Source organism: Chroicocephalus ridibundus, chromosome 5 (assembly GCF_963924245.1).
Source record: "Chroicocephalus ridibundus chromosome 5, bChrRid1.1, whole genome shotgun sequence".
Classification (NCBI taxonomy): domain Eukaryota; kingdom Metazoa; phylum Chordata; class Aves; order Charadriiformes; family Laridae; genus Chroicocephalus; species Chroicocephalus ridibundus.
In genome coordinates this window covers 39069013-39095206 of record NC_086288.1, presented here as the reverse complement: position 1 = coordinate 39095206, position 26194 = coordinate 39069013, and the positions used below count along the sequence as shown (strand labels likewise).

The window sequence follows — 26194 nt, the reverse complement described above, 5'->3', positions numbered from 1 at the left end:
CTGCGTGGCTTTTTAAAATTTCTGTGAAGATTCATTCCTATAATAATGCATAACATAAACAAAAGGTTGCAGTTTGCTGTGACTGTACAAAAGAATGTTTTTGTATCTTGTTGAGCCGAATTATCCATTGCTGCTCAAGGGGATTTTTATTCATGGGGGAAAGGTTACCTAAACTGCAGTGACAGTGGCTATTAACAATTTGCCAGTGCGCCTCAGCCTCAGGTTAGGTATGTTGCTGTTGCGGGTTTGTCGGTGGTGGTGGTGGTGTTATTTTAACAAAGTGACAGATTTACCTAGAGCTTGCAGGTGACTCTTACAGCTCACTGTCTCCTGGAAAGCACACAAATACGTAAGAGAAGGTAAAGGCCCTGACAGAATTTTTACTTAAAAATAAATCCAGCCTAACGAGGCTGATATAGGGTGCTTGCTACTTTATCGATAAAATTACAAAAGCTATCCTTTCTGTAAAATAATTTGAACAATTCTTTTCTATTCTTTCACGAACTAGCTAAAAGTCCTAGCTACATAACATCTGACTCCAGTAATCACCCCTGTGTGCGAATTTGAAGAAATGAGGTACAGAATAGAGAATGTTCCATGTTAGTGGACAGACATAAATCATGTCAAGAACGTAAAGATGTTAGGATTACTACCATAGAGCTTCATGGGTAAAAATTCAAAATTGAAAGTATCAAAATAGTCTTTAAGTTTGTTTTCCAACCTAAACAAGCCTAATCCAAAAAAAATTGCTGTTCTTATGAATTACCTATGAAGCCTAATCCTTATGAATTAAATTTCTCACTATGTCTAGGTAAACACCATATGATGTGTTCAGCTTCATATGTATTTAAATACTCGAGGTCGAATGAGCTGACAAATTATGAAATGTAGAATATTAGCTTGTTCACTTCCATCAGCTGCGAAGTTTTCAGGGTCAGTGTTAAAACACTTTTCTTATTTGGTTGTTTATTTTAAATACTTTAGTCAATCAAACCAGGACTGCTCAGAAGAGAAGACAGTCAGAATTAATGTTCTTGTTTAAATCTGTTAACAATAAAAGAACTTGTTCCTTCTTTATTACCCTTTTTACAGGCTCCTTCTTTAGAGTGCAATACTAAGATCCCCCAATAGATGCCCTAAGAGATCTCTTAAAAACATCACAACCGAGTACTGAAATTAAGTACCTTCAGCTTTCTCTTTGTGCTGGGTTTTGTTTTCTTTTTAATAGAGTCTGTGTTATCTGCTATCGAGTGGTATTACGTTTTCAGATTTCAATGATAGTGAATAATGAAATTATTTGATCCCAAATGAATTAAAAAAAAAAAAAAGCCTGGATGATAAGAAATTAAATATTTATCCTCATTTCTCAGTTGTTTTTCAATAGCGATTTTTAATGTGGATATTAATTCTGTAGTGTATTATCTCTTTACTGTTTAATCAGTTGTTACTTTATATTCACAAGATGAGAATGGGGGCAACATCATATTGTCAAAATCATTATCATTGCAAAGTTGATACACACTGAAATGAACCTATAGCATTCATTCGATTAGAAATACTGGAGAAATTTACAGATCTAACCTCAGACACTAGGCTTACCCTCTCCCTGCCTTCCCCCCCCCCCAAGTTTCCATCCGTTGTTTTGAATTATTTTGATGCATTTCAAAGATAACTTTCTTGGGCGTGAACACTATTGCACATCCTTTTATTTAAGGAATTGAGTCCCTTTGTGAGAACTGTCTTTGAGGAGATATGGGGTAAACCTTAATGTGCCTTTATGATCCCTGTGTTATTTGGGAGATCTCCTGTGCCAGATGGTTGGCACAACCTTTCTCCAAGCCACAAGCAAGCTAATTTTCTTCTCTACCATTTGCCAGTGTCTGCCATTCTGGTGCTTATGATGCCCTGCTGCTAGGAGAGCACCAGTCCAGGTCTCAGTACACTTTATAGTGCTTTTTGATCAGCACAGAGTTTACAGCGGATGCATTATCATCTTTCATTAAAACATTAAACAGACGTTGAGTGAATTAGACCAGTGGAAGATGAGGGAAAGATGTATGTGTCCAAACTTCATGCTGCGTGTGTGCGAGAGGGAGATTTGGAGGATTATTCATGCCGTCTCGTGTCAGAGCAGGCTGAGAGTTCTTTTGCTGTCATTGACTTCAAGCTAATCAATGATCTTCACCAGTAACAGCTGCACTGAAGGGGCAGCTGTCTTCTTCCAATAAAAAAAAGGAATAATCTGTTAAAAAGAATTGGAAATTAAACCCTACAAAGGGCAGTACTTTGGACTGCATGTTTTGAAATAAGATTTCCTTATAGCTTGAATCTATCACATTGTCTAAAACTATTTTTGATATTAAGCTACAAATAGAAGTGTGTTTGAAGTGTTGCATATTCTTGATTCAAAGAAAAAAAATTATTTTTTTTTTTAGTCTTGTTTACTACTTTGTAACTGTCGGGTTAGCTGGGACAACAAATTAATTGATGCTTGGTAGTATCAGATTTTAATATCCTTAATTCTTTGGTAACTTGATAATGCTATTCATGGGAACACTTTTCTCATTTTGCATGTTTAAAGATATACCGCAGAAAAATGAAGTGGTGGTGTTGAACTCACAAGTGGTGAGTGGTACCAAGCCATGCAGAAGTCACTGGAATAATCTGAAGAATAAGTAACAGTGCAAGTCTCTGAAATTTCCTATTTTTTTCCTTACTGATTGCTAATACAGAAACCCAAGCACAAAAAATTATTTTAAATAGCTTTAGAAGTGCTAGCAGTAGAAAAGGCAAGCGAAGAAAAACAGACACTTCTGAAATACTAATACTCTCTAATTCTGCATTCATTTTGCCCACAATGCGGTTTACAAGGTAAGTAACCCTTTCTCCAGAATTATTTGTGGTAGGAAAGGGCATCCAAATCAGCCAAAGAAAGTGACTGTTGTTCTAAATTCAGTGAGTTATGGACAGGCTGTAAAGTATGAGGGCAAATGTTTTGGACAAATGCTGAATGGGTTGCTAAACAACTCTTACTGTGTTTTATTTGCATTGACTTCCCCTTAATATATTGAGGCTTTGCTCTTCTCTTTGTCTTACCTAAAGTTTCCTGCTTACTGGATCCTATATTAAACAGCGCCTCATAAATGCAAAATAGAGAATCTTTATTATTAATACCTATAGTCTTAACAAGCATAAACCAGCTTTGAAGTTCCTCTGTGTTTCTCACCTTTACAAGAAAACATTAGTACTTACTGCACGGCTTCTCCTCTGCCCAATATAAGAATGGCAAAGGCTTCAAATACAGTAATTCAGGCAGAAAATTAAAACCAAGCAAGCCAAGCACATGGGACTCTGAAGTATACTAAACTCTGAAAATTGTGTGGCATACTACGTGGGATCCGTTGAGATGCTGCCATAAAGTATCCAAATTAAGGTTATGGAAACCAGAAACATAGTACTAAGCATCAACCGTCTCTCTGGACTAACAGTTAATTGTTAAAGACAGAATTCTCCATTAAAATAGCGTACATTGGTCCGCGTCATGTCAAGTAAAGTGATATCCCAGTGCAGTACTCTGTGGATGAAAATGTTTCAGCTGCAAACAGTGATGATGTAATGTATGGTTCAAAAAATAGTGGAAAAAGAATTAGTTCATTCACACATTTATTTTCTTTGTGGAAAAATAGAGCAAACAATATACAAAATGGAGCTGATAAACAGTATCCATTGAGCAGAAGACAGAAAGCCGTCAGGATAAGAATAAGCAAAATTTATTTTCTAACTATTATCTGTGATATCTGGCACAGAGATGAATTAGAGGAAAAATTAGAAAATGTATGTGCTACAAATACATCAAAGTAATTTTAATTAAATATGAGCTTTGTGCACACATTCAAAAATGCAAGAATGCCAAGATACCTTAATGTATTACACTGTTTTGTAATTATTTACACTCAAATTTAAGTCAGACCTTGCATAATTTGATAGACTTCCTGACTGCTTCATTAATTGGGATATATAAAACATTTATGTAGTTATTGATGGTTTGTTTCATGTACTTTCATAATGGCAAAGGAGAATGGACAAACAAGGGCCCCATTTGCTCTCACAAGATTTTAATTTCCACTTAGTTTGGAACAAGTCATTTTTAGGTTTATCTTTATCCCAGGAGAGTTTCTAGTGCAGCTGTGCTAGGAGGAAGCAGTGTTGAATCAATATCAGTTTTGAACCCCAAAAATTGTCATTAAGTAGTCCAATTTTATTCTGTTTCTACTTTGCAAAAACACCTGAGAGGCCTTAAGAGAAAAAGGAGGGGAGAAATAGAATATTAGCAGTTCAGAAATGTTCTCTAGATGCCAGCCAAGCTGGCTTTATGATAAGTGGAAATTATAAAGGGTTGGATCAATGAAAGTTTGGTTGATTTGGCTTTATATTCTATGCTTTGTGTGTAAAAGTTAACCATGTTTCTTCTTGCAGTGCCATGACCTAATTAGCAGTCCAACAAGAACTCCCTTACAAAATATCAAAAAGCTAATGTATTCCATCTTATCCTATTTTATAATTTCCTATGATAACTGGTTCAGTTCTTTAAGTAGGGGATTTACCTAGTTTTGTTTCTCGCTACAAGTTTATTCCACATGTAGACACAAGTGTAATTAACCTAGCGTGCTATTGAACATCAGAACAGCTGACCTCTGTCTGTCTTCCCCTAGTCATGGATGATTTAAAGACTGTTTAATACTTTAATCTGTAACACGTTTTCCCAAAAGGCCAGAAGCAGATAACCTATAATGTGATGAAGAGTAGATACTTAATTTTCATAATGATTTCACGTTGAAGATTAAGTAGCTACTCTTTAAAAGTGGTGGAATGGATGGTAAATTAATTTAAAAGTCATAAATCAGACAACTGAACCTGCTTTCTCACAATAAAGCAGATTCAAGTGAGACTTCAAACTATTGTTTCTTTACTTGACTTCACATAAATATATTTCTAGTTTTTAAGCTGTTAGCTTCTGGGTCTTTTGTTTAGTTTGCTTCTGTTCATCCAAAGGTACCTGTTCACCTCCTTATATACAGGGGTTGTAATTAATAGTCTTATCTCAGGGTGATTTTTATTTCCTTATGTTTCATAACTAAAAATGATTCCAAGTAACAAGTCAATGCTTTTAGCATGGGTTACCAGCGAGCAGCTCTACCTCGACACTCGGGCCCTAAAGCTTGATATGGATGTCAGGGATTACCAGTAGAGGCTGTGCAAAGCCTCCAGCTGACCTGAGCCTTCAGAGAGACAGTTGATATATTAAAGCTTATAAATATTGCATAACATCCACCCTGCTTTAAAAATGGGAGCACAGTAATCCTCTGCCCCGCGGTCGGGAACTACTGGTTATTTCACAGCAGTTGCTGCTCTTTCTGCCGGCGCGATCTGCCCAAAGCGCCCTGGGCGCAGCCCCTCGGGGCGGGGACGTCGTTTTTCCGATGTTCTGTGGGGACCAGGCGACGTGGGGCGGCCGGGGGACAGGGAGCGGGTCAATACCCCTGCGGGGAAGCGTGGGGCGGCAAGCAGGGAACTCCACAAGGCAACATCTCTCAGCGGGGAGAAGGCGGGTGGGGGGGGCAGACGGGGAGGTGAAATACGAGACGCCCCGTTAAAAAATTAATAAAAATATAATAATGATTTTTAAGGGGGGGGGGGGGGGCAGTTGAGAGCAAGTTTTGGCAGACGTAGGCTGATGCTGGGGGCGGGGCGGGGCGGGGGGCGGGGGCCGGGCCGGGCGGAGCGGAGCCGAGCGGCGGCGGGGGCGGCAGTCGGGCTCGGCGGCGGCGCGCGGGGCCGGTGCTGTCCGCGGCGCTGCGGGTGCTGAAGGGCGGGCGGGCGGGCGGCCGCCCCCCCCCCGCCAACTCCCTCCCTCCCCCGCCGCCTTCCCCCCCCGCGCCGCCCCCGCCGCGCCTCGGGGCCGGCGGAGCTCGGCTCTCCGCGGCGGGGACGCGCGGCGCCGGCAGCTGCGGCGAGTTTTCCCCCGGTTAGCGGGAGATCCCTCGCCGGATCGCGGCGGGTGCGCTCCTGGCTTTGTTAGACGGAGAAGTGTTCCGCTCTTCGCGACTCTCGCGCGGGCACCCGGCGTTTGGGTTTATTCCTTGCGGACTTTAGTGACTCTTGGATAAGGTAAGCAGGAATATTAGGTTTGGGGTTTTTTGGGGTTTTTTTTATGTTTTTTTTTTTCTTTTTGTTTCCCGGCTGATACCTGCGTATAAGTGGTAGTGGGGTGATGAGTGGGGTGGAGGAGCTGGCAATTAAAGGCAGAGCAAAGTTGGGAGCCTAGCTCAGCATAGGGGCAACGCTTGGGAAAGACGTGTGCAGTTTTTAGTGAGAAGGGCTCCATAAACAAAGGGTTAATCTCGAAGGAGAAGTTAGAGGCTTATTTTTCTTAAAAACTTGCTGGCAGGATAACGTTTAAATGTTTGAAAATATTTTATTACAGAAATCTTGAGTGTTATGAGAAGATATCAAAAGACGTTACAGAAGCTGCTTTGTATAAGCACCAGTTTTGGGAGACAAGAAAAGCTCTAATTGAATCTGTCTGGGGGAAGAAGGGATATGTAAGGTCATTCTGGGAAGTAGAGAGCAAAGTAGGCATTAAAGAGGATTTAAAAGCATAGCCTCATGTTGCTCTGTGTTCTTGTGGTGCCTATACGCCTGTGTAACAGAAGGACAGTGATACCTTGTTACTTGATGAACAATTTAACGCTGTAACACTGTGAACTTGTGAAGCAGCACCGTCTTGAAAGGGATCATCCCCACCTCTATCTCCAAGGTCAATGTGGTGTGCGTGTGCCTGTGAAAGTTGTGGATTCTTTCCTTTGATATCGACTGATGAATGTCAGGCCTTCCTCCAGGCTACAACAAGGTGTGAATGCGAATCTCTGATTTAATAATACCATATTATGTTGCGTTATAGGACTGATGTTGCTGGTAATTGAACAGAATGGGGAGGTGTGGGCAGATGAAATGCCTTGCTATTTCAGCAGTGTTTAACCTTTCTTTAGTTTGGTAGAGCACTCTGCTTCACAGAGGGGTTTTCTACTGCTTCAGCAAGTTGTCAGAGTTCTGCACACGCAGAGCAGAGTGCCACACAGGGATTTCTGCACATGCAGAGCATCACGCAGGGATTTCTGGCTGAGATTAAGGCTGATTCCAGAAGGAATGGGCTGCTGCTGCTTGTAGTCAGTGCTGCTGAGATGGCTGAACAAAACAAGCAGGCAAATGAGGTCCCCATCCTGTATATTTTTTAGGATTTTGTAGCACTTCATACTCTTGTGGCTGTGGTGAATTTTCTTTGGAACTGGGACCTAAACCACAATTGTTTCTTTACGTAGTTGTCCTGCACAAGTGATAACTGTTGAAGTAACTGTAAGCGTGAGGGAACTTTTGCTGATGAGATGAAGCTAACGAAAGGAGACTGCTTCATATAATATTACAGCATTTTTTTACTCCTGCATCATTTATTTAATGTTAAGGAGGGTTGTTTTCACTGAATATTTTTATCAGCTAGAATACAAAGATAACCATCGGGCAGCAGCACTTCACTACTGAGGAGTAAAGCTGAAAGGATGCAAATTGAGGAGAAAGTAGTTTAGGTTGTGAAGGCATTCATAAAATATAGGTACAATTAGGAAATGCCTATGTTTTACTACGGGCCCCCTCCCCCTGCGTCTTCCCCAATTATATAGCACCTATTGCCTTTCTCCCTCAAACAGTAGGGAAAGAAAGTTTATTACACTGCACTTGCACCGGTTGCAAACCTTCGTTAATAGTTTACCCATCAGCTAGGAGAGCTCTTATCATCTGTCGTTGACATGAATATTAATTTGCTTTGAAATGTTTTGATATAATTTTAAATAATGATACTTTTCAAAGTATGAGGATTCAGGATGCTTGCTTTCTAAAGTAGACATTATGAAAATATTTTGGAAGGGTTAATTTTGAAGTATGCAGTGCAAACAGTACATTAACTGGGGGAAAAAATCCCCAACAAAACAATCCCAGCCCACTAAGTATACTGCCCTACTTCTGATGTTTATCTATAAATATACAGGGCCTGAATCTGCAAATCCTTGTTCACTTCAGTAGTCTTTGTTCATACACGTAGTCCTGTTAACTGCAAAGGGACTATATCCATCATTACATGAGTAAATGTTATTGATTTTGCTGAGATCAGTCATGTTACCAGCATCAATCAGATGATAAACTTTAGTACTAAGATATGAATTCTGCACTTACAAATTTAAATCTTACAGCTGATTGTATTTTCTGTGTAATGTTTTGCCCTTTTTTTGTATTGGGCTGCTTTATTTTATAAATCATGTTTGAAAAATGGAGATTTGACATGATATGTAGACTTTCAAGGAAGTAAAATGGCACTGCTATTTTTCAACAAAATGGTGTTCTAAGCACACATGTACATCAAGTGTGGTCCATAGCCATTTTGGTCATCTGTTCTAATGAGAAAAAGTCTGTCTTCAGTAGTAATGCTTCTTAAAGCATATTTGTATATTTGTAAGGATGTGATTTTGTACAGTGTGCGGTTCCAAGACCTCTAACAACACCATTTAAAAGTTGAAGAAATCTGGATGCTAATGACTTGACCAAACAGCTGACTGCAGAACTAATGCAAACTCAGGGAGGAGGTTTGTCATAGAACCAGTATTCAGGGAAATTCCCCGTTTAAAGTGCTGCTTTACAGACACTGCTTACACTGAACAACACACAAAGATGCGCATGTGAGGGCATACACTTACGATTATTGATGATACCAACATAGGTACAGCCTGTCAGGTGTCCTAAGCTTACATTTGATACTGAATCACTGGATTATGTGCTGGGCTGTAGCCTTTGGCAGTAAACTACTCAGTTAAAAACCTAAATGCTATGTTTTATCAGTTCTAGGTGTGTTCTAGATCTATCTAATCATGCTGGTTTGTCATTCTGATATTTTTTGTGTGTGTGAGTTTATCAAATAATCCTCAGTATTTGTTTAAAAAAGTGAACGTATTCAATCCTAGAAAAAAATAACTCTTACAAACACATAAATCATGTCTCTAATAAATAGGAAACTTCCCTCCTCCCTTCCCCCCGCCACTTGGAATAAATGCATGCAGTTCTGAACTGTTGTTTTATATAACATTTTAGAAAATGTAAACTTTGTGTCACTCTTCTCTGACTTTGAGAGTCTATAAAACACTAATGAAAACAAGGCTCTGCTTTGTTTTTTTAGTTTCAAACCTAAATAAAAAGGTGCAGCTCCAATACGAATAGTTCTGCCTTTTAACAGTTCTGAACTTAGCTTAGAAATTTCTAAGGTAAGAAGTCAAATGAAACTTAGGTAGCCAATTCTGACTATTTTTCTCCAAACTGGCAAATATTATGGGGTAATTCTGGACATTAAATATCACAGGAGTGAATCACAGACTCAAGGGGGAGTAATGAATCAAATGCCACTCTTCTTCAGTTTTTCTAAGCAAAAGCAGGAAAATAATTGTTAATTATTCAGTGTAGCTTGGCCTATTATGCTATGTAATTTTAAAGCAAAGTAAACAGATTAGCAAGTTTATTTGCAAATCTGTTTAATCCTGGTTTATAGGTCCAGCTTTTTTTTTTTTATTTTTTTTTTTCTGAAACATAGGGAATAGCTGTCAAGAAATGAAAAGGCTGGGAATTTGTTTGCGTAAGATATTTTACATATTTAATACAGCTCACTTTTTCCTTGCCCCTTGGTAGACAGAGATGACAAAGAACGCTCTCTTATATTATTAGAAGAACAATAAATTGAAACTTTGTCTCTATAGTAAAGAGATGTTGAGAAGGCTGTGGGTTGAACAGGAGTTGTGGTTGACCAGCACCTTTGAAAACAGCACTGTACGAAACTCCCTCTAACGCCCCCAACATCAAAGATTACTAATGCCCAGGGAATGTAGTCAAGAGAAATCAAACCCACAGGCTAACTCTCTTTTGTACTATTTTACAAATTCTTTCTTTAGGTTTTGGGTTAATTGAGTAACCTCTAGTTACAAAGTCTTGTCTCCTTGTAGGTAGGTTGTGTTCCTTTCCAGTGCTTACATTTATAAACAGATGTGTCTTCATTCGGTGCAGATAAAGAAACTTCTGCATGTTTAGTGTGGCAGAACTGTGAAAATGCTCCCCATTTGCCAGTATCTCCCATTTTGTTGGTTGTATTGGCCAAGAGATGTAATGAAATTAGCTCAAATCAGCCAAACTGTTGTGGTCTAGCCAGGCACAATTCCTTACTAAGTGGGGATGTGAATGACTTGAAAATATGTATCTGTTATCTATTTTTACCTTCATTTGATAGCAATGTTTATGCAGGTATTCACCCCTAGTACCCCAGAAGTGATCATAGCACGTCTATTCAATTAAGTACTCTTTTTGCCATACACTAAGTGAAATTAGTGGTGAATTATTTGGCTGCATTGCTGAGCTGTGCAAATCTTAAGAAAATAAGAAGTTCTAAAGAGTTAAATGAGGGCAGAGTTGGCAATGCTTGCACTGATTGCTTGAAGTAGGTTGAAGTTCACAGTTTATTTGCATTTGAATTAATTGAGATTGGTGTCCAGCAGTGCTTTTCAGAGCAGGTTTCAGAAAGACTTTTTTGTATAATAAAGTACTTGAAAATGTTAGTTGGAAGATGAAGGATATTTAAAATACTTCTTTCTTTTCCTGACAGAGTGAGCTTTTTTTCTCATTTTCCTCTAAGTAAGGCTTATTGTAATTCTGAAATATTTTTACCACTGAATGGGCGTTCTGGTGTTAAAAGCCACTATCATTTTTAAATCAGCATATTAAAAACTTTCTGAAATCATTTTTAGTTTCTTCACAAAGAAGTTCTTAATACCTACAAAAAGAAATAAAATAATCTTAAAACAGCTCATAACATTTGTCAGATAAAGTGTTATTCCTTAGTAAAGAAAAGACAGAAACTTCTAGATTAGTACTTTGCATACTTTTTCTTCCAGTAGGAAACAAAATATTTTAGTTTTCTGCATTGTAACACTGAACTGTATGTATTTTCATTATTATGATAGAACTTTGTCTTCCTAAATAATATGTAAATCATTACTTTTAAACACATTTAAACAAATCAATGAGTGATGAAACAAAAACAGGTAGAAAATTTTCTTCTTTCATGATGGGTAGTGGAAATAAACTTTTTCAAATAGCTTGCAGATTATGAGACATACTTCAAACATTTCAAGTTATATTTTTTAAAATTTTACTTAAAACACCATTACAACTGATAATATATGTTACTTATGGGTTTTGTTAAACTTTGTCAACCATAATTACTATGAAAGAAACAAAAAAAGCACTTTCCCATCATTGTGGCACATCAATGGAAACCTTAATTTATATGCAAGAGCAGTCAAAAATATACTTTTGTTTCTGTTAAGAGACTGAATATACTATCACCAATATTTCAATTATATAAATAATCCTTTAGCATGAGGACTGTATTTAGTGACAGTCATGCCCTTCCAGTGGTAACAAGAAACAGGAGCAACAAAAGTACTGGATGCATGAAAATGCCATGATATTGAAGGAGATATCCTTAGAAAAAAAGGTAAATAAGCTGCAGAAAAGTGGTAAAAATAACTGCGAAAAAGTTGTTCCTTATATCCAGTCTGAACCTCCCCATTTCAGTTTGTGCCCATTGTCTTTTTGCTTAACTCGCTCCAGTTTATCCATAGTTTCATTGCACTGGGGGGTCCAAAACAAGATACACCACTCCAGAGGTGATCTAACTCAAGAAGTTGATGACCAGCATTCAAAAAAGTTTAGTATGTATCTACATATAAAGACAAAATACATATAAATAATTGAAGAAGAGAAATAAAATAGATTAGGAAGAAACTTCTTCTATGAATTTTATATTCCATAATTTGCCACAAAAGGATTTCTCTTTTTGCAGGAAAGCATAGCAATTTGGCCTCCAGTCAAGACCAGCATAAAAATTCCTGTTGGCTATGATTCCCAGAATGTATTTGTTCCCTGTGTGAATTCTAGATGAGAGTTCACCAAGTACTAGAATATGTATTTTTTAAGATTGTATTCCCTACATGGAAAAGTTACCAAAATCTAAGTTTTCTTTTAAGAAATTATCCCTGTCACCATCAGATTTATTTTTTTTATGCAAGATTCAAACACATTGAGTATATAAACAGAAAGGAATAGTATCTGCTTTCTGGGACCAAACTCCAGTGTAATGGAAAGCTAAATGCACATGAACAAATGATCAACTCACAAATAACTATGTTTTAGAGTTGCAGCAATCCAACTTCCTATTAATACAGCAGAAAATAACCTATTTTACTTAACTAAAAGAAGAGATGCACCATGTGAATTTTGAAAATGCTTTTTGCATTTGAATTTTTCTTTCAGGAGAAGAAGAATTATTTTTGGTGCATTTTAGAGAGTTTTTTGTCACTTCTGCATCATCATTTCTAGTAGTGTCTAATTTTTCCCTTCTAAGGTTCTGGTTTGAGTCTTAGGTCAACAAAAAGCAGAAGCCTTCATAAGACATAAAGTTTGTACAAAATCTTCATGACTCTTCACTTTTTATGAAAGATTTGAGGTTGTTGAATCTGTAAAATGAAATCTGAGGCCTAGTGAGTTTGGTAAAGGCAGATTTTCTCAGCGTTGTCCAGGTATTCCTCTGGTCTAAGAGGTGAAGGCTCAGAAAATGGTCAGAAAAACCGTATCATTTCCAAACATTTGCTCAGTTAGCCCTACAGTATCCACAGGAGTGCAAAACCTGATATAAAAATGAAACACCTTATTTTAACTGTGAGTCTTTCTTTTCTTCACTCTGCTCAAGATGGAAACGGGAGTTCAGTTCATCATTTGTTTTATCATTAGAAAGGCCCCAGAGAAGGAAGAGAGGCTCTTCCTGACAGTATTTTTGGCTTGTCCTTGAAAATGGAATTATATCACATGGGTCCTCCCTCTCCTTGCAGCAACCAAGGTTAGCCATAACCTCACCTTCAGTGAGAAATCGATGTTTTTAATCTTGAGTGCCGATTTTCAAACTGAAATACAGTTCATCACATTGCAGTTCTTCCGTATTATCAAGTCCTTTGACAGAGATAATTTTTGTTTAAAATAAACCACAAGACACACAGAACCAGGTTATGATAGTTTGAAGACTGATCGTATTTTGCATTTATTTCCTATGCCTTTTGAGGTGAGTGAATCTCAGATAGTATAGTGGAGAGTTAAAATATTAGTTTTAAATTTGCTTGTCCTCTAACATATACGTTATGTTTCTGTCTTCCATTTATGCTACTTGTATATTCTTATGTAAATCTGAAACCCAGCAATAATTAGTACTACGGTAGCATTTTAACATGAAAATTATGTTTCTATTTTAGATTTTATGATTTTTTTCCTCCAGGCTGGTTTTGATAAACAGTAATATTCTGCAAAAAATGTTCCATGTATTGATGCATGGGCTGACTTAGTTCTTTCCTTGGGACACTAAGAAAAAACATAATTAACATCACTCCTGAGATTTCACTTTTGTATTATGCTAACTCTTCTTTGAACTGGAAACAGTTTTTCAAGTGAATTTAAACTGTGTTGCTTAGCTATAACTACATTTTAGTCTACTATCTAATAATAAGCTGATTCTCTTCTCTTACGCTTGGAGAATTATTGTCACAAAAATATTTGAATACTCAACACTTGTATGTTCTTGTTGCAGTCAGCGAGGTGGAAGGAGGTTATGTGCACCATGGGGGTATCATTTGAAGCATTAGTAGAGTGCTTCAGGCATCAGATCTCAAAATTGGTATCCCCTATGGACCATAACTCTAATATTTAAATATATTTGTGTCCTTTATATCTTTTCAGTGTGATAGGCACATTCATCTACTGCTCTAGGCTCTCAGTAATTTCTTCCATGCATAAGTAAACTTTTTAAAGGGCTTCCATGCTTGCCTTTGTAAAATATGTATGTGGTATACACATAAAAAGTTAATAAAACTATACTGAAAATTTGATTTATATATCCAAAGCCTCAAAATCGGTATCAAAAATAACACCCCCCCAACCCCATGCTATAATTTCTGAGATAGAACAGACCTCATCTTAATTAAAGGATATAAATGAAAGTTTGTCATATAATTTGCTGACTGTAATGAGTTAGAGTGTTTTTGTTATGTGCTAAATCTGACCCCTCCATGAACTGTGTGAAGTAATATGGCTGATAATTTTGGTTTCATCATTCTCTGCTTTCCTTGTGAGAGGCAAAAGGTCTGAATTTAGTGAGTTAGTCTTGTATTTTTGATAAACTGGGTATTTGTTCCTGGAATTATCATGTGTAGATGCTGGAAGAAAGCTTAAAGGTCTGACCATGAAGCTCTTAATGGTTAAAATTTAAGCAGAGAGTCTTGTACCTTTGTTCTTTTTTCTAATAAAGAAAGCAAACAGTAGATTGTATGCATGCATTGAAATTCTGAATTCTAAATATCTGTTATTTAAGTATTAGATTGGGGCTCTTCCAAAGAGATTTACAATGTTATATACAAAGTATTGCAAAAATCATTGGTAGTTTGGGTTGGTTTTTTTTAAAGATTTGAAGTAAGGACTCATTTTAAACTTCCCATACATCTGAGATTCTTAAGGCCTCAGATTATCATTTTTATTTTCAACATCAATTTTCTTATCTCAGCATGGAGCGGAAGGATGCTGTGGCACATTGATTTATATTTGTTATCATCCCTGTAAGATCCAGTTCTGTATTTTTAAGAAAGGAAAAGATTTGGTAATGTTGGGCGTTCTTTAGCATTGGTTAGCCATCTCTCACTGAAACTGGGTTTCTGAGGTGACCTTTGGAGCTTTTCTGTGCTCCCAGACTGACTGAAAACTGGTTTGGTTACATTTACATTAATATTATCATAGCAGGTTTGCATCGGTGAAAATATGTGGATAAATCAGACACCATATGTGCAGCTCCACACTTAATTACTAAAAGAACACTTCTGTAATGAAGATTATGGCATTGTTTTGAAATTTGCTTCCTCCTCTTTATCCTTGCATGCATGTTATTTCTGGCCATCTGCAGGAAATATTATGAAATTAGAGTCAGTGGGCAACTCTAACAACAGAAGAATATTAATGGTAAAAATCTGTGTTATTAAAGTAGGTTCCTAAATTACCGGATATTCACCAAGGGCTGTTATGACCCACAATATCAATCTAACTTTTTTTTCCCTTATGTAATGAAATTAAACAACAAAACCCCCAAACTTAAAATGCTTCTTTAGAATGGATGTTTACAGCGTCAAGCTAGGTTAATGTCACATAGTGAAAACAAATCTTTGCAGATGTCATCTGCAGGATGAAAGTCTATTACTTCCGTCTAGGTTATTCAGAGTCAACAGCAGAAAAGTCTTCCATGTTACTGTGGGATTCAGGGTCAACTTTATATTCACAACAATAAAAGACAGATACCCATGTACTCAGCTTCCTTCAATAGTATTTGAATTATATTTTAAGTATGTTGATTTAAAGTTTCTTGTGCTCGCTTTGACATAATAGGGCAAGTAAAGCCATAAATCAGAGAATTAGCTATGTATTTTCACACTGTAGCTAAATAGATAAGTCCTTACTGGACTCTGATATCCATCAGAAAAACAAAAGGTAAAAGTATTAAACTATATTAATCTACCATTTTACAGACAGTCACTAAATGGAATTGGTGGAATGATTTAAAAACATTTTTTTGTCTAGTTGAAGTGAAGATGCTTTTCCTGTGTTGTGTGAAGATATTGAGAAAGTATGTGTCATGCACAAACCATGCAAATAGTATAGTTACTTCACTGTTTTATGTAAAGACCAGCTTAGACATCCTGTAGACCTAAAAATGAATATAAGCTTCATTAAAATGTGAAGAAATATCAAGCAGCATGTACTGGAATTAAGATTAGAAAATATTAGCAAAGCTTTCATTAATAAAAAAAAAATAAAATTTCTGTGATTATAAGACTTACAAAGAGAAAGTACTATACTATAAACCAAAAAGTATTTTAGAGTATTAATTGATCTGTGTTGGGGCCGCTGCTACCCTCCCATCCTTATCAGTCTTTTCTTTCCTTCTATTGACAGATGATGTTCATATCAGAGGGGAGTGGGCTGAACTAGGGAGCTGATCTGGCCAGAAACTAACCTTTTCCTCCACTGCCCACCACCTCAACTAGTTATGAGTTGGAGTATCATGCTCTAACATCATCTTAAACTCTCATGGAACAAACCAGCTTTCTTCAAAATTACGTAAAACAGATTTGAACGAGGGTGTTACTGTGGACGTATAACAGGCAATAAAAATAATTGTTCAAGATAGAAGTTGAACAGAACAGCACAGTCCTGTGACTTCAGTCACTGAGCTGCAGGTAACTACTTCCCTCTCTCGGCCCCCAAGACGTAGTTTTAAGCTTTTCTTTTAGGGCTCCTGGTGGAATACTTTGTCCCTGTGGTATAAATTCAAGTGGGTGATGATAGCCTTATGGGAATGTTATTCTAGAAAGAGATTGCTGGAAAGCAAACACCGTTACAGCTACATTTATCCTCCCAGTCATGTTGCTGATAGCACATGATGGTGTGTTTAAAAAAAAAAAAAAAAGAAAAAAGCTGGAAAAGGGCTGGCTTGCCTAGCTTTGTACAAAATGGTTCTTCTGGAGTAGATTTTAAATATCGCTTTCCAAATTTCCATCTCCCTTGGGCTTTTGGAGTAGCCAAAAATGGGGTTAAATGTAGACCTGAATCCAAGCTATCTTTCATGAGTGACGTTCAAAGAAGTCAAGTAACTTTGGAAAGAAGGGATAGTTTTGGAGCACTGAATGGTGCTGCACTCTTTTTGCCGATGTATGTTACCCTACTGTGCGCTCAAAGCTGTGAGGAGCTCAGAGGCTGTAGTACTATTATGGGCCATGACCAGGGAGCAGTACCTAGCGGCAACTCTCAAATTGGAGCTTGAGTTTTCAGTTGGGGCTGGCTTTAAGCACAGGAGGCTGCCCAAAGCAGGCAACTATTGGGAGAGAGCAGCAATGGCTCTCCTCTTGTTTTCTTTCCGATCATTCAACCCAGAAATTGCAGCCGCTGGCTGCAGTGCCAGCACTGGGTGTTGGCAATCCTTTATTAAGTGAGAAATTAGGGAATACGAGCACTATGCACTGCTACAAGGGACATCCCCTCTCTTTCCTTAGCATCATCCCCTTTCCCCTCATCTCCTGCCCTGTGCAGTAAGAGGAACAATGAACCTAATTCTTCAGTACAGTGCCTTGCGTTTACTGACTCTGTCCTTCGGCACTCTTCTTCCTGACGGAACTTTCTATTGCTACAGAAGTAACTCAGTCCCAGGTCTTATTTTTGGTGGAGGCAAAGAGAGAAGGTTTGACTTGGGTTTGCCATCAGCTGTGATTTGAGATGATCTGTGTGGCATCTTGCTCTGGAGGACAGAAATTGTTATCTCCTCTCTTCACTGTACACACAGATTGCCTCATTTATGCAATGGTGTGCTTAAGATGTTGAAGAAGAGAAAGGTGGATTTTCTGCTCTCTCTTTTGGCAGGGTAATCCTGCTTTTCCACCATGGCCCAAAATGAGAAATTTTGAGAATAAGAGAATGATTATGTGAAACTACTTAATGAACTATATGAATTATAGGAAACTAATAAATGAAAGTCATTAATTAAAGACAAAAAAAGAGGCTTTCTTTCATCTGAATGGACTCCATTGATGCTCTTTTCTCTGCTTAGTTAGTCACACAAGAGCTGTGCAAGAGTATACATGTAATAGTTCTCAGATTGCATTACATGTTGCTGAACAAGATTAAAACCTTTTTTCTGTAGAAATAGTCTCCTGCAAAATAACTTTCAAACCCCTCTTTTTCTTTTTTGATTAATCAGTGGTGGTTTGCAGAAAATCTCATCTGGCTAACAAGAAATATTTGAAATTGCTGAACGGTAGGCAACCCCAGACCTTCAAAATACAGACAGAGGCAAGAGGAGCTTTCAATTCTAATTGTGTAAGGATGCTTACCTGAGTCAGCACTGAGGATGCATTCACGCCGACAGTAACTGATTCATCAATAAAGGACCTGTGCGTAGCTGCAGTACTTGGATGTTTGCCACCAATTATCTGATCAGCGTTTGTAGCTGAGCAGTAGGAATGCGATATTCAGCAATGTCTCCTGGCTCTTTGTCATAGCGTGGCACTTCACAAAGGTGTCCTAGACAACCCCAGGGCCTATGTGGTTGACTCAGAAATTGGGAACAGTGTCAGGGTGGGATGAGAAAAAAGGAAGCACAAACATGTCTCAGGGAGGTAGCATGATTACTCTTGAGGTTGTAGTTTCAGAGCCATAACTTTATATGAGAAGAGAGATGGGATGCTCTTGCCTATACCCAGTTCATACCAGATGTGATATGGAGTATCTGGTGGCGGCCGTACCTAAGCCAGCTGAGCTTTAATTTCTTAGGCTCTTCTTAGTGTTTCTTGGCACCACAGATGGTCAAAACTTAGTTCCAGTCAATTTTACATTAACTTTTCCTGTATTTCTATTGTATAAATAAAATTGAAGCTGTTTACCTTTTTGTCTTTCCAAAAAAAAAATATATATAAAATACTTACAACACTTTTTTTTTTTTTGGTCAACAAATGCACACGAAAATTTCATGTTAATATATTATACAGTGGTGGTGGAGGACAGACAAAATTCATTCCTTTCACATACGGACCGTTTTATCACCACATACTGGCTGCTCCTTACTTTGGTTTTGTATTATCCCCATTTCATTCTTCTTAGAAATGACAGCTTTTTTAGCTAATGAATTATTGAAAGATGTTATTTTACCATTCACTTTAGCTACAAGCTCATCAGGACATTGTCTGTTTTCTGGTTTACTGTCACCATTTCAGCATCCATTTGGAAAGCTTTTGTCTAGTAGATATATCAGACCAGTATAAAACCATACAAAATAAAACTCTGTAAAATAATACAAGGCAGTTAAAACATAGCAGGAAATGAAGGTTCTGATCCTAATGAATGGGATTGTGAGCAGACAATAAGAGAAATGCATTATTTTATTAGAAGTATCTATGCAAAATTTAAAGAAGGATGCAGTTGTTCAATGAAAAATTAATATGATCTATAATGATGCACCAAATTTACTATGAATAGTAGAATGTAAAAGACCAAGTCAGCTGTCAAAAAATGTTTTTTTTTAATCAGCTATGACACTGCAGGGTGGGATTTTTTTGTTCTATAAAATTTCAAACTGTATGTGTTTGCTTCATATTCTACTCAGTCTAATAATTTCATTTTACATAGGGAGAGAAGATTCTTCTTTTATTCACTTGCACTTTAATGTCCAAGTGAAGCAGCAAGTCCATCAGACATCAGAGTTTCAATTCAAATTGGGGTCAAAGACATATCTTCAAACTTTTTCCCATAGTATTCTCAAAGAATGCAGCTAAGCTGACAGGTTCTGGACATTTCCCCAATTGATGGATCTAAGAAAGCTCTTGAATACAATACATTGCACCAGCAACCCAAGTCAGCTTTATGACTGACAGAACAAGTGCAAATTTCTGTATTTCTTTCTGACTATGCTGAAATCAGGCTCGTGAAGAAAGTTGACCTTCATGGCAGTAAAGAAGAAAGAGACAAGTCACTGCAAAGCAGGAAAGAAGAGAGGAGAAAAACTCCACAGCAATTAAATTAAAAAGGAGAAAATGCCTATAACTATGTTAGGTATTCAAGTACAGAACACTTTATTTGTATATTTCTGTGTATCTGTATGGTTAGACACAGACTTTTTCAAAACACAATCATAAGCAACTTTGGATTTCATTCATTTTAGTTAATGGAGTTATTTTAGAGGGTTTTTTTCCATCTTTTTGAACCTTCATTGTCACTAAGCCCTATAAATAGGGTAAAATTCTGGACTAAACATACTAAAGTGGATTTTAGAGTTGTTTTCATGTTTTCAATTAGGTCAGCATTTCATCTGTAGTTGACTTAATTATATTAATGCAGGCACTGAGGGAGAGCACTGGAGGGCAAATGTATTTTGTGTTCAATCCCGATAAGGACAGACCGCCCTCAGCTACAAAAAGTCCTTGTTTATTTAAATAGCTGCAACAGTCATCAGTCCTTTTGGTTACTGATCGAACTGTGGTTCGATTCAATGATACCAAAATCCGCAAGCATCTTTATTCTCTGCAGTTTGATGATTTGATATTTCCTGTCGGTGTTTGTACTGTTGTGTATGCTCCTCTTCATCACACCAGGGTGCAGCCATGTCATTCTGATAAGTGTTCATCTGTTTTTAAGCAGTCAGGGAGCTCATGGTTCCAAGTCGTAGACTTTCCCATATCACCCTTCTCTCTGATATGTCCTCTAGCTATCTTCCCACACTATGAAGGGAAACACTACTTCCCCTGCCCCAAACTGCCTACCTCCTCTCTTTACGTGTTTGTTTTGTAGCACTTGATTTCCTTCTTTAGTCCTTTATAAATTTTTGCTACATCAAATCCCATTAGAGGTAAAAACCCCAAACCTACCTATTGCAATCTTTGCCATTTTTATGGTGGTCTTGAGCCACATCTTCCAGACGAGCTGACTAAAGTGGCTGAGTCATTGAAAAATCTCTTTCACTGGGTAAGAAGGATAGGACCCCATCTCTGTTGGCTAGAACATTATAATAGAGCAAGTTCCATAGACATAAAGGGGTAAAATCATAATATTAACCAGAATATTTGCTTGAGATTCCCTAAATTACCTTGGTAGTTTGAATTAATGGTAGGCATATCACGGTTTAGCATTCATTCAAGGAGTTCAGCAACACCAAGGCTTCAATGTTTTTGTTGGTAACTAACGTTTTACCAAAATCCAAAATTTCCACGAATAACAAATGGGAGAAGTAGGGGTGGTAGATTAGCATATCATAGCAAATATGGAGGAATTTTAGTCTTTAATTTAGCAGCTTACCCATTTAACAAAAAAAGTTGTATCTTGAGTGGCCATTTTGCCTTCTCCAGGATGACATATTTGCTCAAAAATAGACGTAATGATTTACTATGGAAGTGTAAACAGCTGTTTCTCTTATTACATTTAATTAGTTTGCAGTATTTTATTTAAGAAGACTAAATAAGAAACTTGAAAAGCAAAATATTTGTCTTTTCTAGCACGCACAGTGCACACAGCTACACAATGGTATGTTAGGTGTTGATTTACAAATTTTGCAAAATGGTAACAGTACCAAAATATTTGCCTGAGTTCTAAGCTGGCAGATTTTGTATTTCTGATTTCATAACATAAAGCAGTTGAATTCCCATCGGTTCAGATACTGCCATGATGTTAAACATTAATCCTCTAGGATATTGAGGAACCAGCTGTAACAAGCTTTCTTAATGAGGGAAGAAAGAGACCGCCTTGCCGACAGTATAACTCCCATAAACTAGCACTTGTATATATCAATGATGGTGAATACACCAGTTTCCTGAGGCTGATACTGAAGTCTTAGGGAAAAGTTAGATCAACACGCACAATTCAGTTCCATTTAAAAAAAGCCCCTCTGAGATGCGTGAAAGATAGTAACCTCTTTTTGTTCTGCTTTCTGTAATATCGAAGAAATTGTGAGATTGCAGTTGTGAGATCGTGTGACGGACGTGATGAGAATGGTTTAAAATTGCCATTTTTCATTCCGTTATAATTCATTGAAACCTGGATCACTGATACTGAGACATCTGGTGTCATCCTTTAAATAAATAAATATGCTTAAAATGGTAAGATTAAATTAGCGCATGAAGTTAACAGCAAAGTTTTCACCTAATAATTGTCCCCTCCGCATTATGGGTGTTTTGGCCTTTCGGATATGCCCCTGGCACCCTCGGGCCACTCGTGTCCGGAGCCACAAGAGCCACCTGTAAGCCTTTAGGCCCCACTCCAAAGAAGCTCTTCTAGAAAAGCCCTGGGCAGCTGCATCTTGCTCGCTTTCCCCCCCACCCCCCCGGCAGACTTGCTGCCTGGGCTTCTGCTGTTATCCGACAGCACCTGACGGCGCAAGCAGCCTGGGGGCAGAGCCGGAGTACCCGCCAAAGGCAGGGGAAACCTGGCTCTTGTGCTGGCTGCTTACCAGGGAGGTGTCCTGGGGGACGCCTCCCAGAGCCAGCTGACATGTTTCTAGCGCCTACACAAAGACCAAGTGTGGTAGTGCAGGACCAGGAGCGCGAGGGTCTGCACCCCACCTTCTGCTCGTGCAGCGCGATAGCTTTGCAATTCAAATCAGGAGAGGAGTGAGGGAGGGATGGACAGGAGTCAGCAGAAGGCCGGATTCATCTGGCACGGTGAGTGGTTTTCGTGAGATTTTTAAAAAAACCTGTTTCTCCGCTTGCGTGTTCCAGCGCATGAGCTATCAGCAGCATCGCTGGCTGTTCCGAAATGACTGTGCTAGCCTCTTTCAGTGGGTGGAGGATGAAGAGCGTGTGCCTGCCTAGTCGGTGGCTGTAGCCACGCAAAGTAGCAGCGGAAGGACGGAACAGATGGGTACACAGATGCACGAGCTGTTGGCTGCCGTGGCAGCGCTGCGTTTCGCTGTTGCGAGCCCCAAGCCTGCTGTACGTAGTTAAGGTGACCTAACAAGTCCGGTTGAGAGCGTGGCTGCCGCTTCTGGAGGAGAACTGGAAGGTGACAGCATGAGGTGTGCTGTGCGTGAAAGCCTGGAGTGGAGAGCTGCCATCACGACACTGTGATTTGCTTTCCATGTAGCATTTTAACGAGGACAAACTTTGCTAGATATGGATTATGGCTGCATTCGTAGAGAGAATCTGATGCTGTGATTACTCATTAAGAACCCCATTGTTGGTATGATGGCTTGGAGAAGTTTGTTGTGAGGTTTTTGAGGACGCAGACCGAGGGTAAAGATGTGGAGACACTTTTTAGTGGTAGAGGCAAGCTAATGGTAGAAGACATACTTTTGGCTAAAACTTCTGCTACTTGTTCAAAGCTCATGTAATACAATAATCTCTATTTATACAAAAAATATCTTGTTTGCAGATGCCTTTCTGCCATGAAACCATAATGGTAGGTAAAAGCATTTTAAGAAAGGGTAGTGGCGTATTCTTTCTTGGCAGGTATTTGCATCCATCAGTATATACAGTGAAGTCCTCAAAGTCACAGGCAATGAAGCATGGTTTATATTTATTACTGTAGCCGTATTACAAACTTATTAATAACACTGAATTGGTGATAGAACTTATGTTCTTTTTCTGAGACACGTAAAACAGACAATTAATTTAATCCTTGGTTTTTCAGATCAATAGTATGTAAAAGACAAAGACTGACATGACCCAAGGGTATACAGCACTACTCATTGATATGTTGAAAATGACCTTTTAAATAATGTCAGGTTAATATCTGATGTGTCTTCTCTCTTAAAGGTAGGAGGAATGCAGTGATCTAGCCAGTATTTAAGATTTAATTTATTATACTATGTAGGTGCGTTAAGTTGATTAAATCAGTTTATTGGGGTGGGATGGTTGTATTTTCAAATGAATTATATTTCTGTTCTTAATGCCAAATAACCTGGCTAGTCACCATTTAGTAATGCAGAACAAGAGAATAATAGCTGAGGAAATTGGGAAACAATTTCTTTGAAAGTGGGAAAAAATTCTTAATTTTAAATATATGTACATTTAAAAATAGGGCATTCTCATATTTAGGTTTATATTTTCACTCTTCATATTAACTCTGTCTAAGTCAGCTTTCACTAAGTACACATACTATAACACATTTGGAACTGGTTGTGTGTAACATGATATTTTTTCAGTCTTCCCCGTGAAGATTACAGCATGAGGAGAGGTAAAATTAGTATATACTTGCTAAACTCTCAGAATAGCAACGTCTCTACTAGTCCAACAATTCCAAGGAATAGTCAGGCAGAGAACAAAATTTACCTTACCAATGAACTGCTGAGGAGATTTAGAAAGGATAATAAACTTTGAGAGGAAGCACTCACCATGGTATCCTAGAATATATTAATCATGATTAGATATTCATAAAGAAGGTGTCAGAACTGGATTTAGTTTGTTTTCCATAAGGTATTGAAATCGCAAGGGTGAAAAACACCAGCATGAGAGAAAGGGGAGATAGAGATTTGCCTTGCGTTTTGTCAAGAATTGAAAGAAATTGTCTCCCACTCAGGTGTGAGTGGTTCATCAACTGGGATAACTGTGGGAATTACGTGAACTTTTCATAGCAATTTCTTTGCTTAAAAAAAATTCACTGAAAAATACTTGAATTATTTGATATCATACCCTTTACATACCCTTTTATGGAAATAAAAATAGATAAGCAATATTTTCCCTCACAGCCAAAATTTATTGCTCCTGGTGGCTTAGGAGCTGAATAAATGAACCAATTATTTTCAAAGCAGTTATTCCTTTCTTTCTGAGTGTAATATTGTCATTAGTTTTAAGATAAAGCAGGTAATGTGCATCACACACAGATACCATAAATACCTGTAATTTGCGCTTATGCATATTGAAGTATAATGTACAAGCCCTGATATGTATCAGTCTAATGTGCCTTTGCTTACAGAAGAACATACCTTGAATTTACAAGTGATAGTTTAAGTTCAAAAAGGTTGGATATTCAGTTTATGTAAGACTGTCTGCCTTGGAGTTTGTATGTGTGTTTGAATCTTATCCCCATTATTGATACTATTTGAGGGTTTGAGTGCAATAGAAATATGGAAGATTATTCAGCATCAACTACCAGATTTGGAAACACAAAGGGTTTAATGCTGTAAAATCAATAGCCTCAGCTAAGTGAAAAGGTAATATATAATGTTATGGTATTTTTGAGATAAGTAAAATAGCGATTTAACTATAACTGAGGATCTTGCAGCATAAACCACTCCTGAGACAGTCTGAAAGTTTCAAGGCTGGAAAATTAGCCCCAGTTGCTCTGCTGAGCAGAATAAATTGTGTTTGATTGCATTGTACCAAATATATTCACTGTCTGCATTTTTAATCAAGAGTGTATACCAAGTAGAATTTTCTTTAATGAAATAAAATATTTCATACTTGTGCTTCGTAAGTTGCAGTATAAAACTGTGATTAAATGTTTCTTCTTTGCAGTTCTGGTTTGAACAGAGTATTTTTCCCCCATCCCGGTGATAAGGGTCAGCTTGAAGAATATATATACCCTCATAAGACAACTAAATCATAACCAAGGTTTCTGTATGAATCGCTGCAAACTGAATACATGAGAAAATATTGTTTAAAGAGGTGTTCAATATAGAAATGATTTTGGAAATTTTATGAAAAGAAGATGACAGAACAGGAACACAAGTTACAAATTATATGGGGCAGATCAGGTTACTTGCTTGAGTAATGATCTTATGGTCTCAATTCCCTTACCTAAATGAGGCAAGTGAGATGCCCTAAGGTATTCCATCTGCCAGTTCAGAAGGTACAACTCTCCCAGCAGTGTTCTTCACCCAAGGGTTTTAAGGAACAAACTTGTCACAGAATAAAAGAATCCTCTTACGGATAATAATGTATCAAAAAGTTTCAGAAGTAACTGAAATGGAGAGAAGTCAACAGTGAGAAAACTTCAGTGTGCGTCAGATTCATGAACGCTCTGGAAATAGGCTAAAAAGTAAGATGACAGACAGAGCTTTCTGAGAATCAGAAAGGAAAATCTAAATTTGATACTGAAGAACTTACTGTACAGTGAGAAATAAGGAATAACCATTATCTGTTCCACATCCTTCACTCTTCTATCCCTCCTCATCTTTTCAGGCGCATCTAAGGTTGACAGAGAACAACGTAGAGGAATCCCATAATATAGATCAGTTTAATGATAAAATAGCAGGCGAAACTCACTGTTAATAAGAAGATTAATACACATGAGGAAAAAAAAAACAGCACCCTAGTTATGTACATACAATGAGGAAAACAAACCCCACACCCTAATTATTTATGTGCAATGAGTAGCTGTGAATTAGCTGTTTGCATTCATAGGACATACGAGAGTTATTGTTAACAGTTGTCTGAGAATTTCTGGTCAGTGCTTGGCAGACAAATTGTATATATACTAAAAGATGTGCTGC

The 26194-nt window shown here is 37.8% G+C and overlaps 1 protein-coding gene across 2 annotated transcripts in view; it reads left to right on the top strand.

The window, feature by feature from the left end:
* The first annotated feature begins 5895 nt into the window (after nucleotides 1-5895).
* Nucleotides 5896-26194, top strand: part of FSTL5 (follistatin like 5) — a 317506-nt gene continuing 297207 nt past the window's right edge. For both annotated transcript variants that reach the window (XM_063336243.1, XM_063336242.1), the window contains exon 1: nucleotides 5896-6168. The gene's annotated coding sequence lies outside the window, so the exon portion shown is untranslated. The remainder of the gene's footprint in view (nucleotides 6169-26194) is intronic.